This window comes from Pseudopipra pipra, chromosome 8 (genome assembly GCF_036250125.1).
Source record: "Pseudopipra pipra isolate bDixPip1 chromosome 8, bDixPip1.hap1, whole genome shotgun sequence".
Lineage (NCBI taxonomy): Eukaryota > Metazoa > Chordata > Aves > Passeriformes > Pipridae > Pseudopipra > Pseudopipra pipra.
The window spans coordinates 29152019-29171712 of NC_087556.1; the positions used below are offsets into that span (position 1 = coordinate 29152019).

Below are 19694 nucleotides of genomic sequence, written 5' to 3' on the forward strand. Positions count from 1 at the left end.
GTGAAAGGTGCCCCTGCCCGCAGAAGGGAGGTTAGAACCACATGATACTTAAGGTCCCTTCCAGCACAAACCAATCTATGATTTTTTGATTCATTCTATGATTATTTCTCTCTCTGTATTGATTTGAAAATGTTTATTATGTGTGTCTTCCAAAAAGAGCACAAAAAATTTCCCAAAACCCCCGCATACATAAACCACAATTCAGGAACTTCTCAAGCTATCTTCCTTGGGTAGTGGCCTCACCGATCATTGTACCATGTGGAACTTAAGACAGCAGCATCTCACAGAGCCTCGGGAAACCCTGTTGTACCAAAGACATCCCTGCGTACCCGAAACAAGCAGCTGGGACACACCACTCCCCAGCACCAGCAGCTGAGCCAGGCCAATGGGTTTGTTTTCCTCCCAGGGAGGTGCTACACAGCTCTGCCACCAACAAATCACTTCTCTGACAGGGCTCACACTGAAGCAACAGACGTTTAATTGCTTGCTTTTGTTCACACCAAGGTTTATCGGGGGCTAATTAGCAGCAGTGGCAGGAGCCCATTCTGAAGAGGAAATAACAGGGTATTATGTGGAGAGAGAGGAAGCACCGGCGCAAGAATGACAGTGTGTGGGAAAAACAGGCCAAACCCAGCGGGGACTGTTCCTCCCCTCTGAAGGCTCCCCTGCTACCCTGCTCCATCGCTCCCTGATGCTGAGGATCTGTGGAGGAGATGGGCAGTGAAGCTTGGGTTTGACATCACCACGCTGCCAGCCAGGAAATGACTCCTCAGCACTCCACCAGGGAATGTGACTTATGGATAACTTAACTGGACAATGCTCCATTCCCTTTACTTACAGCATTTCCACACTGTATGATCCCATGATACCCCTAAGAGTCACAGTTCACAAATACGAACTAGGAAAGTGTTAATATTTTGGTTTCATGATACAAAACATCTGAGTATCTCTAGCTCAAAGAACTATCACCTCCAAAGTCACAAAGAACATTTGTTAAAGGACAGGAGAAAGCCATCACCTTCTTACTCCCCCATCTCTAGCCACGAGGCAACCTTTCCTTGGGTGAATACAAGTTAGAAAATTGATAAATATAGCACAAATTATACTGTAAAGGTTTATGTTGCAAGACACTAATTGAGAAAACTTGCTACTGCTCTCAAATTGTATTAATCTTCACTAGCTTGACTGTAAAAGTCTAATGACTCCAGATCAATCAATAACAGCTCCAGAGGAACTGACCAACTGGTAGTTACTCACACTTCGTTTCATACCCTCTACACCAAATTAATTCTCTTTGGTCTGATTTAGGATCAGTAGGGAGTGGAAAACACCTGCATCGTGCTGTGTTGACTTGAATGGTTTTGCTAGCTGCTGCTCTGGCCAGAGAAAACAAGCATCACTTCAATAAACAGCAGCTTTTTTCCATAAACTGTGAGGAAACAGGTAGTATTTGCTGACAACAATATTAGATGCCACTGATACCACTAAGCAATGAATTGTGAGATTTGGTGTTAAATCTACTCATAACTGGCTCCTCTCAAACTCTAGGGTCCCTGTTTCTTTTAAGTTTAAGAAAACCCCACTAGGGGAAGTCACAGCCTTGCTATATTCATCTGCTTCAGTGGCCCACTTCAGAAAATTTAAATTGAGGTCAGTTCCTGCTGGTCAGGCCAGCTGGACAGGACGTTTATGTGTCGGGGTGATATCAGAAGAAACAGCACAAAGAACACCTAACCTGAATTTGAAGCTTCAGAAGCAGGTCAGCTCCCAACATCTGCTCACGTGGATGTCACGACAGTGGGTTTGCAGGGAAGGGGGTACAATTCCCATTCCCTCTTCCACCCCCACGACTGCAGAAAATGACTTTATTCTTCTCCCAGGCATCCACAGCTAGAGCACACACAGGGCTGAGTGCTTATGAATAGCACAGCCCATACAGTAGGTTACATTTTCCAACCCACCAAAGCTGAACTCAGGCTTCTAGAGACTCAAAGCAGCTCATTTAGGATGTGATCCTGGGGCCACAGAGGTCAGTGGAAAGACTCTGTCAGCCTTGAATGGATTCAGAGTTCAGGGACTCAAGAGAGATTAATCTTGCTCTTCTGCAGCAAGAAGCAGTATATAAACCATCTGCTCCTATGCAAGTATCTCACTGATCTCAGCTGGACATTCCTAATCCAAACCTGATACCTGCAAAAGCAAACCACCACTGACCATTCCTTTTCTTATATCAGAGCTAACAGCACAAGCTAATACTTATCAGACTGATGAATGTGGGAAGTAAGAAGAACTAATACGATGAGGGCCTATAAGATCTTCTGTGCAAGCAAGCATCACAGCAGGTCCCAGCAGGTCCCAGCAGGTCAATAGGATTAAAAACAATAGAGAGCCCTTATACATCAAATGATCTCAGGATTTCAAATGCTGGAAGTTACTGACTGATCTCAGCTAAAGACCTATCATGCTGTGGTGATGATGTATGGAACATGCTCATGGTAAAACCAGGTTGGTGGTTATCCAGAGCAGCCTGAAACAAATGGTTCTCCCTCTGAGCTGCCCTGTTTTGCTCTCCTTACCTTAGCAGTTTAGAAATGAGAGCACATAAAGAGGTAATTCCTGTAGCTAGGTTTGCTCTGCAGGTCAATAGTTGCAGATGCGAGGAACATACTTGCAAAATCAAATGGCTGTGAGCAGCGGGATGAGAGAATCAGAAGTAGACAGAAGCCCAAGTCACAAGGCAGTGCAATTCTTAGAGGTGTTTTTGTGAAACCTTTTTCCACAGCTACATCACTCTTCTCAACTCTCATAGCACTTCTTTGTAACTCAAGTAATCTTTCTGGCACCATCTCAAATAAATACATCCATACCATTTGCTAAAATTCATTTTGCTTCATGGAAAACAGGAGATTACCTCTAAGGTTAAGACTGTCAGAAGAATTAAGAGGCTTGGCCAAGGGCACTGTGAATACCTGTACTGAGTCCAATCCTCTCAAGCCCCAGGATATGACCTACTCCAATTTCTTACAAAGCATGGCCACAGATCTGGGGTACCATTAGAAATCACAGCTCATGTCATGTTCTTCTCCACGGCAACAGGCATCAGTAACTGGATAAAACCCATTAGGATTTCACAATGCACATTGGAGAGAGGTGTAGGAGCATCACAGTCACTGGAAAACCTACAATTTGCATCTGCAGTGAGTAGATGATCATCATTGAAAGGAGTGTATTTTAAAGTGTATAGAAATATCACGTCTTTACTGATGTAATAAGGACTTACGGGGGGGTTTACAATCAGAACTACCAACTCCTTCCTCTTGCATGAACTTAACTGGATGATGAGATATGTTCTCCCTCCTTTTACTCCAAGACAATGCAGCCCTTTTTACAGAAACTCCTGGGCTGCCTCTGCCCACTGCAGACTCTCTGGGTTTGAAGTCTGCAACTTTGGTCACAGCAATAAGCAAAGAAATGCTTTAAACACAACTGATCTGTTTCAACAGCAATTCAGTGGCAGTAGGGAGAGCACTTAAAAGGGCTTCTTTTGGCAGGAGTCTATGCCTTTCTTTGCAGACAGAAAAGTCTCTTGCATTGCAGCAGTGTCTGTCCTAGTTCATGAGAAGCTAGAGCCAAGAATGAAGCAGCTTGCAAAGACCTCATTGAGGAAGCACATTCCTTGCAAAAGAGCTGCCAATTTTGCCTGACACCAAGGTCACTGAAAGGTAAATGACCATTAAACTAGATTATAAAAGCCATTCCTACCAATAACCACTGATCTCTGTCATTGTGCTACAATAACAACCTACATCTACATCTAATTACTTCATGTCTTGGCCTTATGAGGAAATGGAAAGACAGGCTCAGAATGAACTTTCATTCAAGTGTTTTAGTAACCACTGTTACCATTTAATCTAAATTCAATTACTTATTTTATCAAGGTAGAGGGCCCCAGTCATCAGACAAAAAACTGTAATAAGAGACATACTAAAAGATAAACTCTTTTCTCTGCTGAGATGAGAGGTGAAAGATAAGGAGTATCATTTGCTAACAGGAAACTAAGGCATAGAGAGATTAAGTGATTAGTCCAAGGATACTAATAATATATGTTCATATTCTTCAGCAGATCAGGAATATGACCTAGCTTTTCTATGTCCCAGCCTGCAGTTCTTGCTCCCAACTCCCCTGTCCTTGGATCCCAAAGTGCTGGGAGATATCCCACCCTCCTGCCCAAAGCAGGGTCTGGGTTTGGTGCTTTCAGCTTCGCCCTTCCTTTCTAGAAGGGGCTGTGCTAAGCTGCTGGCAAACAGCTCGATTCAGGCACCAAGTAAATACCTGCCGCCTGTGTCACGCCAAGCTTTTTGCTTCAAAAACTTCAGAAACTCCCGAGACTGTAAAACTGGTAAAAGGCTGGTTCATGAAGGCCTCAGTCCACAGGAGCAAAGGGGCTCCTGAGGGGTATCTTGAGGTCCCTGCTCATGCCCAGCCTCCCCAGACTGCCTCCACCTTGCAGTACCTCCCACAGCAACCTCTGGGCCCCCATTTCCTGCTGACCAGCCCCGGCTGGCAGCACTGGGATTCCCCAGGGGCTGCTTTGGCAGAAAGCAGTTCCTTTCTAGCCCTGGTTTCTTTTTTTCCTTTGCTTCATAAAATGAATAGGGCAGCTGACGAGCGTGCAGAGAGGACAGGCGGGCACAGAGGCAGCATTCAGGCTGCTGAATAGCAAGTGCTGTCAGAAGAGCAGGAGGACCCAGCCCAGGCCTCCTTGGCTAATTTGGAATCTTACAGTAACAGTTGGGCTTTGCAAGAGGAAAAAGTCGCCCACGGTTACAGCTAGAGAAGGCCATTCTCCTCAGCTGTGAGGAAAGGCAGATGTGTGGATGGTGACAGCTGTAACAGCTGGATGACCCCTACACCGGGCCACCTTCCAAAACAGCAAAGCAGATCCTTCCTCAGATGAACCAACTCTCCTCATCCTGCTGGCTTCAGGGTCTTGCAGAGAAAGGAGCAGTGAAGAAAAGGGGACAGCAATGCTTTGGCCCTTCTGCAGCAGTTATGTCTCCTCTGCCCTGCTCTGGGTGCCACAGGCTTTGGGACACACAGGCAATGGAATGCAAGGAAGGACAGGTGGCAAATGGCTCGTCCAAATACAGCACTGGGAAGAAGTGATTTCTCTGTTGAACCCAGAAAGCTGCTCCTCTGAGAAACATCCCCTTCACACTGAATCTCCACCAGCCTTCACCCAGGGTGATGAGCAGAATAAACCAGATGAGTGTAGACTATGGTTTACCACTCTGGTTTTGATCATCAGAAACAATGCTTTACTTCCCACACTTGTCCCTACAATGACTGGAGAGCCTTCCTTCTTCTAGCTTTTCATGGGAAGAGAATAAAAATCCAGCCCACTGTTGTCCAGTTGAAACTCCTCAGTTTTTTTCCCCAACAGACAAATAATTATGAATATGTAAATATTTGAAGAAAAAAGAGATCTCCCCACAGCAAAATGAGAAGTGCTGTGTTTATTGAAGGAAAACCCACAAAAACCCTCCTCAAGCTTCTGGTAAACAATGACCTTTCTCACTGGAGAATCACTGCTAGATTAAACAGAAGGCAAAATTCAGAGTCCCGAGACAAGCTAAAATTCCTCAAAATAACAAAACTGTAGAACTAAAGAACTCCTATCAGAGTTTTCCTAATAAGCCAGACAAGTGTCAGACAGTTACAACCACTGTCACAAAGCTGTCTGACTTTCAGACACAGTGAGTGCTCACAAGGAAAAAAAAGAAAGAAAAAGCAAACCCACTCAGACTGCTTCTATTGATGTACCTAAAATCCAGTACCGCCTGGATTCACACTCATGTTGGGAGCATTAGGCTTGTCTTTGTTGCAGAGTATGATTCACAGAAGGAGAGAGGCAAACAATGTGTTTTGTTGGTCGTGGGCTGTGAACTGCGCAGATGAACCCAAGGAGCTCTGCGTGGGCTGCTCTGGAAGTTCGAACAACACTCGTATTGAGAAGTGGCAGCTCTAACCCAGGAACTCTGAACTTTAACAAAACAGCAGCAGAAAATGCACACAAAGCTTTTTTCAGTTAGCTGAGCAAACAACAGACTCCTCTTCCCTCCGCTGGAAGGTGGGAAACAGCATCCAAGAAAAATTAACAAAAAAATAAAAAAAAAAGAGAGAAGAGAAGCAGAACATGAAAATCACTGTGTCATAAGGAGTTTTTACTGAGGATTCTTGTACTTTAGTGCCATATTGCTTTATTATATCATAGAAAGGTTTGGGTTGGAAGGGGCCTTAAAGATCATCTAGTATGCAATGGAGGGTGTATGCATGAAACTTCAATATAGTGATGTCTTTCTTTGCAAAGGGTTTCAGCCTTTCCATGACAGAGCAACTGGTGAGTCACTGGAGGTCTCACACTGCCAAATAAACTTGATGGATGACATCTGAGAGAAGTTGGCATCTCTTCCCTTTGGAGCATGCCATATTAACAGACTGCCCATCAAACTCAGAAGATCCCCAAAGTTTTACTAGGCTACAAACTGGAAGTCTGTGCTCACGTGCTTAGTGATGTACATAGCATCAGCAAATGGGAACATATCACAGAGTGTCATGGAAAACTGTGCTGGGACCTGGGGTGGATCAGACTGTCACCCTGAGACGTGCTGCATCCTCAGCGTGTGGGGGACCGGGTCACATACCACTTGTGTAACACGTTAACTCCTGCTGGGGCAGAACTGAGCCAGGAAAACATCAGGGAAGCAATTAAAGAAACATCAGTGCAGTAGTCAAGAGATGAAATAATGATCAATCCAAATCAAGATATCTGTCAACTAAAAAAATTTGGACCAAGTCATGCAGGGGAGTATGTTAAAGACAACACTCTTTCTAAGGCAAATATCCCCAAGAGCAGGGCCTGGTGGGCTCTCTTCCCAGTGGGGAGGAAAACAATCCCAACAATTTGTGCAAAGCAGAAATCATGTTTTGCTGCCAAGCCCCGGAGTTGAATCCTACAGTGGTGTGACAGAGAGAGACACGATTTCCTCTGAAGCTTCCACCATTGATTCTCTTCTGTCCCTGCAGTCTTTTCTACTGTTTTTTTCCCCTTACTCCTTCAGTTTTGAGCTAAGATTGGTGGTTGGTTGGTTTGGGTTTTTTCTGCCTTGTGAGTGTTGCTCTCCTCTCTCACTCTGTGTGGTTGATTTCACTGGGGGGGGTGGTGGTGACCACCTGACCTGCAACTTAAAGTACATCCGCTGTTTGCTATCCAATGTAATGCACAGCTACATCCAGGAACGGGCTACTAAGAGGCGTCTAATCAAATAGAACAGCTGCTTTCAAGAAAAAGAAACATGCAAAAAACTCAAATACATGCCACAAACACATGGGGCTCTACTGCTGGAACACAGGAAAAGAAGGAAACCCAGAGCTGCCCGCTCAGCACAGACTCGTTCTCCTCTGCCCCAGTGCAGTCTTTGCTCCATGAATGGGGCAACATGTGCTCCCTGGACCTCAGCTCAGGTCTTTGCCAAGGCTCCTGGGTTAAGGAGCATGGTTGTAGGCAAAATGCTATGGTAGACTTTGGGTTATCTGTGTGGTAGACTTGTTCATCACTCTGCACGGCTGCATCTGGAGGAAACATTTCCATCCTTGTCCACATTACAGAACAGCAGCAGAATAGCTGGCACACAACTGTCCTAATGCCTGCCGAGCCTACAGCTACAGGACCCCTCTTTCCCATGGAAAAAGGAAGCCTGGAATACCACATTCCCAAAACAGTGACTGAGAAAATGCAAAGTCCTAACGAGATTAACTATCACAATGATGGTGAACGACAGCCCTGGAATGACACCCTGCAGTTTGTACCACTTCAACACAAATAAAGGAGGTTAACTGCAAAAAATATTTTGAGATGGATTTCTCTCTCTCAGGCAAGACACAAATTAAAGGAAGCTGCCAGATACACATAGGGTTGTGTTGTTTTTTTTAAGAGAGGATAAGCACACACATACACATGCACACACCCTCCTAAGGCCTCATATCAAAGCATTTTCCCACCATTCTCTGTTGATTTAATGGCATCATTTCTCCAACAAACAATAGGAACATAACAGAAGGGGAAAGCAATTATGTTTGAGAAAGCAAAAGCGAGAGCTCTGGGGTCAGAGAGAAAGAGAGACACACAGCCCTGGCGTCCCCAGTCTTTTGCTTGCTGCTTCCTCTGCAGCAAGAGCTCTTCAGGCCACAACAGCCAGGGCTGGGCCTCTGTGCCTAAAGCTGAAAAGCAGAATGACCACACAAGGCTTTTTCACTAATGCAGGTGAAGAACAGGTTCTAAAATTATCCTGAATGTATCAGGATAGGCTGGTAGAGCCCACAGAAATATCATCACTGATTGCTAGAATTCTTTCTTAATAATCTTGCTCAATCCCTTGTCCAAATATTGCACGCAGTCCTTATCCATCCTCTTCAAGGTAATCTGAAAGCCTAAACATGAGGAGGGAGTATCATAAAGCTGAGGTGCTGAGCAGTGTTTTCACGTAGCAATGTGCAAACCAGAGATTGTTTTGCCCTGGAAACCCAGTGTATAATCATCAGCAGAGAAATTTGCTAAAAATCCCACAGACAATACTACCCTCCCCCCCAAAAATATCCCCCCCAAAATTCCCCAATCTACAGACATCACCAAAGACCAAAGCTTACACTCATTCCTAACAAGATTCAAAGCAAAGCAGCATCTACTAAACTTCAGTTTAGGGTTAAGAACTGTGGAAGGGTAAGGTTTAGGAATACTACAAAGAGGCCAAATGACAAACCTTCTCCTGCCATGAGTCACCAGTGCTCAGTGAGAACCTCCCAACAGGGCTCCAACATCTGCCACCAAAGGAGGCCACGGCTCCCACCCACCCTCCCACACACGAGGGGAAGGCATGGCTGCCAGATGACCTGAGGACAGTCTCTACTCTTATATTTAAGAAATGCCACCTTTATTCCTCTCCCACACCTCCACCATGACATTTCACTGAAGTCAGGGTGGCAGAGCAGCCTCCCAGGAGCAGGCAGCTCCCTTGTTTGCTTTGGATTCCCAAGGCAGCTGGGCACCACGAGCTGTTTCAAGACACGTGTGCCCTGTGGAGAAACACCTTGTCCTAATGTGATGCTCAGAGAAAGAGAGGCTCTGCCCTGCTTCACACCCCAAACATCGCTTTCATTACTCAACAGGTTTTCAAATGGGGTTCAAGTTTTTGGTACCATTTGTCATCTGTGTTATTAATTGATGTTGCCAGGAAACTCCCAAATATATTTTCTTAGTGGAGGCTCTCTGTCCAATACTCATAAAAACTAGTATTGGTGACCTTGGGAAAAACAAGTGTCACTCATGAGAAGGAGCCTCAGAAGAGAACCTCTCCCAAGCCACCCAATTTAGGCAATGGCTGCACATACATTACTCTGCCAACACAGGTCCCATTCACCACGTGGAAGAAACATGTCCTGCTAAAACACAGGTGACAATACTTGCAGGAAAAATGGTGATAGTTCTCATAAGTCAGGAGTGTCCTGGGATAAGTTACAGAATACTATGCAAACCAAGGTAAAACCAGGGAAGATAGAGGGTCAGGATGCCAGTGGCCTTGGAGATTACTGGCGCTGCAAACGACTAGCGGCACGAGGAGATACAACGTGAGCTCCCATTTGTCTCCCTACAGATCCAGGCCCCACCTGGTGTGATGACCACACTCCTGGAATACAGATCAGAGAAGCCATGGACATTTACCCACTGAGATAAACAACTTCTACAGTGACCTACCTAATGGATGGCTCCTGGTTTGACCCATGATGACAGACCTGTCCCACTGCATGGGGGACTCTCTTACAAGGTAAGGTAGAGGCAAGTACCCAAAACGCTTCCAAAACTTAGAAATAAACCTTGATTTACCATTAGGGCCACAGGAGAAGCCCCCACCTGCACCCTGACCTTGAGCTCATCTCCAAGCAGCAGTAAGTCAGACTCACAGAGATGTCCAGGGGGAAAGAGGAGGCTCAGGACAAGACAATCATTTTGCACCTCTGCTGCCCTCCCCAGCAGGGCCCGGCAGGAGCCTTGGGGGCTGAGGCACTGGAAAAACAAGACACAGACCAGCATTTCTTTTTTTCCATGTGAATTAGAAAACTTCTCCCTTTCTGTCCTGACTGTGAGGCATGTGAAATGAAAGACAGCTCTCAAAACAGCAAAAAAACCATTCACCGGATAAAAAAGATTTTCTTACTTTGTCTGTCTTGCACTTTGTTTACATGAATGAGAGCCAGTTATCCAGACTGGGAACAATACTCTGAATTAAACCTCTGAAACCCACTACATAAATAGGCCAAAGGTATCACTAATTTAAAAGTTAGATCATTATTTTCATTTACCATTTCAGCAGAAAATACGCGACAAGAAACTGCTGATGAACGAGTTCAAGCCTTTTCAGCAGGTTCAGCTTCCTTGGAACTTTTCTAAACGCACTTTTGACTCTTTCATCTCCCTCTTAAGAGACTTTGAAAGCATCCTTGTAGCTTGGCTATAACTTACGCAGCCTGGCATTTCTCTTTTCTCAGCATTACATGCTAATAAACACTTATGTCATCCTTGGTACCCAAGGATCTCATTCATGGAGCAGTGGTTTGGGATCAGCAGCTCATGCCTGGCTCCCTGTGGTTAGGGCAGGCCCCACCATCCTCACTCAAAACCGCATTGCTGTGTTTTCCATCCAGAAGAGGAACACAATACAGTTTGGCATTGGCACTAATGAATTAGTAACTTTTAATGAGAGTAATAACCTGAAGGAACTCTTTATTTACTTAGTGCTAAGTGCAGCCTGGCTAGTCCACCACTCTGCCTCCAGTGCTGGAAGCTGTTCTCTCGAGGACATGATTAGCATCTTGCATGAAGGAACTGCCCTCGAGATAGTTTTTTAGCACTCAAAGGCATAAAGAGATGCATATCCTCACCACTGCCTGCCAGCTGGGAGGGAACAGCCAGCCCAGCAGCCTTCCCACTGCAGAGAAAACCATTGGCCATTGGAATTGCTGATGGCCCAGAGAAAAAGAGGAGGCAGAGACATTGCTTTGCCTACCTGTTTAGGGAGCAGGACTTCTTGGGCATCACAGGCTGCCACTGCAAACTCCACCTTCTGACTCTCCTTCCACCAACTCTGAACTTAAGCTCCAGCCCCAAAGGCAAAGCCAGGGAGACAAAGCCACAGTCTTTCAATCTTCTTGGGTTAGGAAAAAACCAAAGATTGCTTCTGTTGTGGTTTGTTGCAGTTTCATTTGTTTTATTATTATCTGCTCGTCCAGCCTTTCTAAGAAGCAGTCATTCAGATGAAGGAAAGACAAATGACTAGGAAAACACTCCCCATTTTTAGGACTAGGCATATTTTGTTGCAGAAGTCACTGAAAGCAATTAAAAATGTGTGTGTGTTTGAGATAAAGTAACAATAATATGGATTTCACTTGTTTGTCTCAGGAAAAGAAAACAGAATGAAAAAAAAAGGGGAAAGGAGGAGGCTAAATTTCCCAAAGATGGGGCAGTTGCCCTCTCACCCTTACTTCCAAGGTGGTCAGGTGGATTTAGATCCCTCCCCTAACTGAAAGGATTTGAATTCATCTACTCTGGAGGCTGCTTCATCCACTTATGTTGCTACAGAGGGGCATGGGCTTTCCCCCTCAGAGTCCCAACTCAAACAGCAACTGGGATGTAACTGCCATGTGTCTCTTTCTGTTCCACTGAAAAGCTTCTATATATCGTGGTGCCTAGTCCATCACTTGACATTAGTTAAAAAGAAAAGCAAATATAATCTTTTATTTGCCTCCAAAACAAGGTTTCTTTCAGGCAGTCACCCCAGAGCAGTGATTTCTCTCACATTGACATCAACAGGAGTTTGCTGCCTCCCCACATTCGCCTGGGTGAAAAAATACCTAAGGGGAAAAAGCACTTGGCCTGGCAGCCAGATGGAAAGGGTAGGGAGCAGCAATCAGCTCCATCTCAGCCTTCAGCAGGGACATCTGTTACAGCTGCCTGGGTAAGCTGCTGAGCAGGTCACACACTGCACAAAATGCAGACCAAAAACCACAGGCACAAGAGCTGCCAAGCTCTCAAAGGCTGCTCAAGCATCAAACTCCTCCTTCATGGCATTCAAGAAATGTACGATCTAAATTTCCTCTCCATTTTGAATAACATCATGAAATTTCCATGTGGGACATGCCAACTTATGCTTCTACAAAACCCCCCTCCTGAGGGGCAAGGAAAGTGCAGGAAACTGTTTCAGAGATGTATAAGAGAAACTGGACCTACAGGAACCTCTCAGCAACAAAATAATACATTGCACTTTCCCTACCCACGGTTATCCATCCTTATCTAGAGTTCTGTGCCTGTCTCAGGGCATCATGTCAAATGGGCATTTGAGGCTGGGTGTTGGTATAAAGCAGCAGAAGACAAGTGAAATCCCTGATGCAGGCCAAGACATCTCAATAAGGACCAGTGAGCCCAGCCCCAGCCAGGTGCAGGCAAACCTGGGAAAGGCTTCTGTGCAGTTAAATACTTCAGAGATTTTTCAGAAGTGCACTTTCTTCAATATTTGCCCTTCATCACAGGCAGCCTTTTAGGTCAAAGCACATGACTTCAGCAACAGGGCTGATAACCTAAACTTTGGCAAAGATACACATCCAGCACTCACTGATGCTCAGACTCCGGTTTCACCAAGACATGTTTTCCCCTTAACAAACTTTGCTGCATCCAGACTTCTGCTTCCCACCTCAGTCATCACACTTTTCAAATTTTCTGCCCTATTTGAGGTGCCTGCAGGAACTTGTCTCCTGGCTGACACAAGGCATGCTACCTTTTCTCGCATGAGTCAGCAGGCAGCAACAGGAGAGCTGTTCTTTGTACTTGAAAAAGAATTAAGTGATTTTGAAGCAGGAAAATGTTTTGGACTAGTTAGCTGACCGACAGCGCGAGCGCTTCAGAAGAGGCTGCATTATGAGAAGCAAACTTCAAAGGGAGAAGTGACAAGGCCTGAGTGTTTGTGGTGCCTGAGGAAGTAATTAGAATTTAAAAGGGACACAGATTGGACAAGTACACTAGGCTAAGAAAGATGAACTGCTGCCAAAAAAAGTTTCTTTAGCTTTCCCAGCTCTCTCTAGTTTGTATTAGAAATGCAGTTTCATGAATTTCTGTGTCTCAAAACACTTTTACAGAAAATCCTTGCAGTTGTTGAAAACATGAGAAAGATGCCACCGTCAGAAACTAGATGCCTCCTGCTCCCATTTCTCTTTTTGGCTTATTAATAGCTGTCTTGCTTTCATCATTCCCAAAGAGGAGAGGGTTTCTGCAAACCCCTCAGAGATAAGACATTTCTTAGAGGATGATTTTTTGTACATAGCACAGTTTATCTTCCTTCATCACAGGGTTTGGGGGTGTTTTTGAAGCAAAGGCTTCAAAGACTTCAAGAGTTGGTGAACACTGACGTTTGCTCTGCCGGTGAGTGACCTGCCAGGCCAGGAGCACTGCTCCAGCATGAGAAGTGTGATGTTAGAGATCAAACTGCATGCAAAACTCAGTGGTTTCCAGCTGCCAAGGATTATTGCTAAATTTCTACTGCTGTGAGATCTGTGCTAGGGAGGCTTTGAACTGGTGATTCAAACAAATGTGAGGTTGCAACAGCAAAACTGCAGCTGAAAAAAGCAAAAGTCTGTTCTGGTTTTCCTCAGCAAGCTGAAGTGGCTCACAACAAACTCAACATTTAGCCCCTTCCACCAGGAGGTCTCAACATTTCTGGTAAAGCAAAGGCCAAAGCTAGATCCCTGCAATAAAATCCAAGGACAGAAGAAGTGCAGCTTTGGAGTGAAGCCAAAGTCGGTGTTCCACCAAGGCCATTTCTTCCCAACATCTGTTCTCTACCTGAAGGCATTAATGCCCATTTTCTTGAACCTCTCCCCTATAGTAGAGACTCAACAGTTCATATTCAGACAGTGACTGAGACAACTAAAATGAGTCAACATCTCTCTGAAGGCAAACAGGGCTTGTGTTGTCTCACCAAATGCAGGTGAGATGTGGTGAGTCAGGCTGGAGGAATGAGCTCCTGGCACAGCCAGTCCCTCCTGACTGCCCCACTCCCAGCTCAGTGGGTCACTGCAGTTAAGGCTCTCAAGTTCCTTATCTGTCACGTGAGCAGGAAAAAAAATTGGTGGAAGTTTGGCAAGCTTAAACAGGCTTCCAGTAACTCTCTGAGGAAGCTCACAGGATGTCATAACACAAAGTATTTACTGAAAGTTGTCTCGGCATTTAAGTGTTCCTTATGGATTTAGTTCAAGCTGTGCTGGATCTCATCTGCTTCAAGCTTGTTGATCCAACCATAATCTCAAAGGAATGAAAGTTTTCACCCTATGTCACTTATGCCCACAGGTCTCATGAGGACTCTCTTTCACAGACTCCTGACTCAGTTTTGAGGGAAACAGAACAATCTTTTGTACAAATGCAGCTACTGCTGAACAAAGGCTCATCACAAGAAGGTATACGAAGGGTGCCACATTTCCAGACACAGTGGCAGATTGGCAAAGGAATCTTGCTATGGAAGTGAAGATACCACTTCAAAATTTGCTCCAGGACATATCAGTGGTACCATCAGCTTGACCCATATGCAAGCAGCCACCTGGGTGTTTGGGCCATGAATCAAAGGCAATTGGAATGCTGCTCCCTGTACTCACCTCTGTAGTCAGTGCCTGGAAATGGGTGTTCCTTAGAGGTGTCAGCTCAACGGGCTGAGCAGGTCTACCTGGACTTTTGGACTGGCACTGGAAGTTGGAAGGTTGCACTTAGAATAAATTGGTTTACTTATAAAAGGAACGTTCCTTTGAGAGCACAGAAATGCTTGGAGGATACATCAGTAGCACTGTATTGCTGTGCAATCACCACAGATATCTACTGGAGCTGTATCTCCATCTCATATAGATCTATGCAGCCCCACTGAAGCCTATCAAAATGTTTTAATTTAAGCACAGAGAAGGATGCTCTTTCATCAGGAAACTCCAGATTTATGCAGGCACAAACAGAAGAAGTTTCCCAATTCACATTAGATCCAGATGTCCAGCTCTGGGGATTCCGAAACACCAGAGAAAACCCAAGATGAAAGCCAAACAAATGCAAGCTGTACTTTACTGAAACGGGAAACCACAAACCACTCCATGTTCAATGGGAAGCCCAAACTTTGGGATTTTGTTTGTTTTGAAGAATTAAAAAAAAGACAAAATCCACCACCTTTCAATAGACAACAACCCTACATGCCAAGTAGAGCTTTTCTCTAGGATGGGAGGGACTGAGGACCAAAACCACGCTCAGACTGCACAGCATCATAGGCACCTCCTCTGCATATCAGTTCTTCCAGAGCTGCTCTCTCCCGTTTTCTCTCATTTAAGCCATTCCCCTACATATACATATATACATGCTGCTACTGTTCCTTGGGGTAGGAGCCCCTGCAATACAAAGGCAATGACCTCTGAGGCTCAGAGGCCGGAGACCAGGGTTTCCTGGTCAGTACTGTCACCACAAAGGCTGTTCACACTCAGAAATACCAGCCAGGACCTGAGGAACTTGCACGAAAAATGTTTCTATGCAGCTTCCCATATTAAAAATAAAAAAAACTCAGCAAGCTCCTAATGGGTCAGGATCCAGCAAAACCTTCTACTTGCTGTAAGTGTGAGAGGATACCAGGACCAGACCTTTTCATGCCAGCAGAGCTCCCCTGGGCCAGATTCATCGCTCCAGCGACTCCATCCCAGAGGGGTGCTACAAAGCCCTTATAAGTTCCTGTTAACTGCACTAACAGACTAAGTTTATAGCCCTTTTGCATTAGCTCAAAATCCCAAAGCAGCTGGGAATTACCAATAAATTTGGCCTATGAACTCCAGCTGCATTACTGGTAATCTCTTATTCTCACAGTGACAGGAGAAGGATAGAATTGTTCAAATTCATCTCCTGTAGAAGCGGTGTTCTTTCCTCCAGTAGAGTGGTCAGCGCTGGCCATGCCAGCCTGTGTCCTGGTGCAGCATCCTGCATGGAAACCTGCTTAGATGCACAGTGAGGACCCCCACCTGGAGGCACAGCTGGGAATCCCCAAAACAGCCTCTTCCTGCGTGTCACAGCACATCTCAGAAATTACAGCCTGCTGCAAAGAAGTACTTCCATGGTGTCCTTTTTTCTGCTACAGAAGGAAAAACCTCACTGATGTCCTAAGCTGCCTGCATTCTCCTGCTGCTGACCGTGGTTCTACCAAGCACATCCTACCAAGGTGAGACCCAGCAGCTTCTGCAAGGGGCTTGCCCCCAGGTATTTGCCTTAGGAAACAGCCACTGTGTCCTCAGTCACCTTTCAGAAGGCCCTGTGGACAAAGGTGTCTGTTCCAACCTCCCCTTCATGCAACCCAATTCAGTATGAGCTGCTCCTGGTCTGAATGCTAAGAGTCACAAGGCAACCTTGAACTTCTGTTTGAAAATATTTAGGCAGGATGTCTTGCTGAGCTGACACATCTGGTTTCCAGAAGGACTTCAGATGGGAGTTGTGCTGGACTAAAACATTTCAGGATGCCCACAGAAAGATGGAAACAAGGAGCCTGGGACAGTCATTCAGCAACAGGAAGACTTGGAGCTAAAGCTGAAGAGCCCCAAGGGAGCCACTCCCATGGCTATCCCTGCTCAGCGGGGTTGTGGATAACTTGAAGCAAAGTCCTCTAGTCCCTGCATGTACCAAGCACAGTAGGAGGTGATGTGAAGGCTGCATTCAATTCATCTATTTCCCCTAATCCATCACTAATAAGCCCATTTTTAGCAACTTGGAAGGGCAGATGTATGAAGTGCTGGTGCAACTGGCCTGTCGATGGCCCTGGTTCAACTAAAGCATATGGTTAACTCCATCCCTTCATGGTGAACCCTTGCACTCACAACTCACTCTTAGGCAAGTCTGTGATGGGATCTGAGCCTATGTTCAGGCTGGGGGAGGGATGTCTCAGCAGCAAAGCAGGCAGGAGCAGGCAGGAACATGCCTGTGTAGTCAGTCTAAAACCTCCCAAAGCATCCCAACCAGCCATCAGGGAAGAGAGGAACTCCTAAGATGTATACAGTGCTCATTCCTGACATATTTCATCTTCTAATACAGGCAGGAAGCAGGACCCAAATTTTCAATAGGACAAAAAACCCTTTTCTTTCCCTTGCTACACCAGGTGTGGCTTAGTAGCACCAACCAGGTGAAAAGAATGGGTGGTACCTGCACCAACACAGCCCTCCCTATGCACTTCCCACTCCAACAGGCATCCCTTCTGCAAAAAGGGGAGAGGTGGGTAAGCAGGATGCATTTTGTCTCTTGCTTACCTAATAAAGACATAGACCATAAATTATAGCTGGTTTCCAGGTCCACACTATTGTCCAGCTAACACTAACAAAGACAAGCAGGCAAACTCAGCACGTACCCAGGAGACCTGGAAACACCCAGCCATTCCCAAAATAGAAGCAACTTGGCAAGTCACAGCTGGAGCATGGCTGGGCCCCCACTCCCAGCACTCTGCTCTCCCAGGCAGCGCTGCAAGCAGTGGGTCAGGAGGTGCATTCCTCTGACAAAAATACTATGAGAAAAAATGACCAAGTGGCAGCACCAGCAAAGTTCCCCGCAGAAGCCACAGGAGCTGCACTGGTCCCCTTCATCTCTAGGATGCTATTGGGACTGAGGGACCCCTGGGAACAGGGCTGCTTCTCATGACATCTCTGCAGAGTGCCTGGCATTGCCTTCAGCCCTTTAGGGATGCTGCAGCCCTCAGAAATTGTGCTGGGATCGTGGTTTCACCAGGAAAAAGGGAGATGCATAGCAACACTTATTGTAAAAAAAAAAACCCAAAACCACAAAACCACCAAAAAAAAAAAAGGCCTGAAATCAGCACAAACTCCAACTGCAATCAGCTCATTGCCATAGGAACAGGTTTAGTGTTATGGCATCCAGACAACTAGTGTCCTTCTGGTAACCTTGGGAAAATCATCAGCTTTTAATTACAAATCTGGGGGAACATCGGATATTAGAGTTTGCACTGCCACGTTACATCTTGGCTCTGGTTAAGGGTTCCCTTGGCTCCCAAGGTGCTGGAAGACAAACATGTATTTTCTTTTCATTTCAAGATAGCTGAAAGCCACAGACTGAGCAATGATGAGAACTGTATGTGAGGAATAAATGAATAAAACATTCTTAAACAAACAAACAGAAATCCCCTGGCCTTGAACCCCCAACCAGGGGGACCCCGGGGAGCCAGAGAGATGCAGCAGTGGTGGAAACCATTGGGCCAGCAAGCCTGAATCGATACCTGGTGCTCCACAGCAGAGCAGATTCACGGGCAGCAGCAGCAGCCACCCACCTGTGAAACAGCCAACAGGACACAGGGCTTGGGTCCGCATCTTGGGGTCTCAGCATAGGAAGTTCTGATTCTCAGCATGGCACACAACCCCAACCAGATGGGAGAGTGAGTCTTTACTGAGACACTGCCAATGTCCCCTACAGTCTCCTTCCAGACGGGGCTGCACTGCCCTGCTGAGGGACAGGCTCAAGCTCGCCAGGTGCTGCCTGCAAGACCCCACTGTCCCAGACAGCTGCTGTACAACCCCCCAGGTGCAAGGAGCCCATGTCACACTTGCTTTCTATTTCTTGCAAGTGTGCAGATTAATTTTGCCTGGCCACAAGGCACCATGCAGACTTACTGCTTTGAGCTCTGGCAGATTTGGGTTATATCCAGTTAGCAAGCCCTTTTCACAAGCAAGGTTAAGAGCAGGGATTCTTTGGCCTGAGCAGCATGTCCCACAGGTCACACTCACAGCGGGTGAAGGAGCCCTTTCCTTTATTCACTCACCATTTCCTGCCCATTTGCTTCAGCAGAAAACTTCCTGTTCTCCTAATATGTGTGTGGGATATATAGAGAGGAAAGGAGCAATCCCTCCCCGCTGTACTTCTCCTCCTTCACTGTCTCTACTTCCCCATCACACAGTATCAGGATCACAAGCTGTTTCACCCTGCTCTTTCCAGGAAGGGGGAAGCTTTGCAAACACAGTCCTTCTGCTGAGAACCAGCTTTTTCAGGGAAAGCAGGGACAGAACTAACAGCACCCACAAGCGAGGTTGCACATGCAGTTTATACAAGAAATCAATGCAACAGTGCAGGGGAAACTGCCTCCCCTGGATAAATGGCACCCCCAGGCAACTTTGCTCATTAAGAGGAGATCAGCTGCCAGAGCAGAGGGAAGAAGGAGAGACCCAGCACAATAACCCAAATCTCCCTGCTCTGATTTTGTTATTCCAGGAGGAAGGGGAATGGAAAGGAATGTGAGTAGGCTGCAAAACCACCAGTTAACCCTGAGAGCGCAGGACCAGACTGGGCTCAGCCCCTCTGTGCCACAGCACAGGCTACTCCACTCCAAAGTGGCCCCAGGAGAAGCCCTGGTTCTCCCTCTTGCTTACCCCTTGTGCAAGTGAGATCAAAGTTACATTGCTGCAGGCTGCAGCCACCGCAAGAAGCAGCCAAATTGGCCAGAGCTGTACAGGCATCCTCCCCAGCACCTTGGGTGCTGTGGGGTGAGCGCAACCAGCCAGCTCATCTTAGCTGTGAGCACTGCAAATCTGCAAGG

At 46.1% G+C, this 19694-nt stretch overlaps 1 protein-coding gene across 6 annotated transcripts in view; it reads right to left on the reverse strand.

The window, feature by feature from the left end:
• Nucleotides 1-19694, reverse strand: part of AFAP1L2 (actin filament associated protein 1 like 2) — a 71259-nt gene that overhangs the window by 28372 nt on the left and 23193 nt on the right. The window lies entirely within an intron of this gene.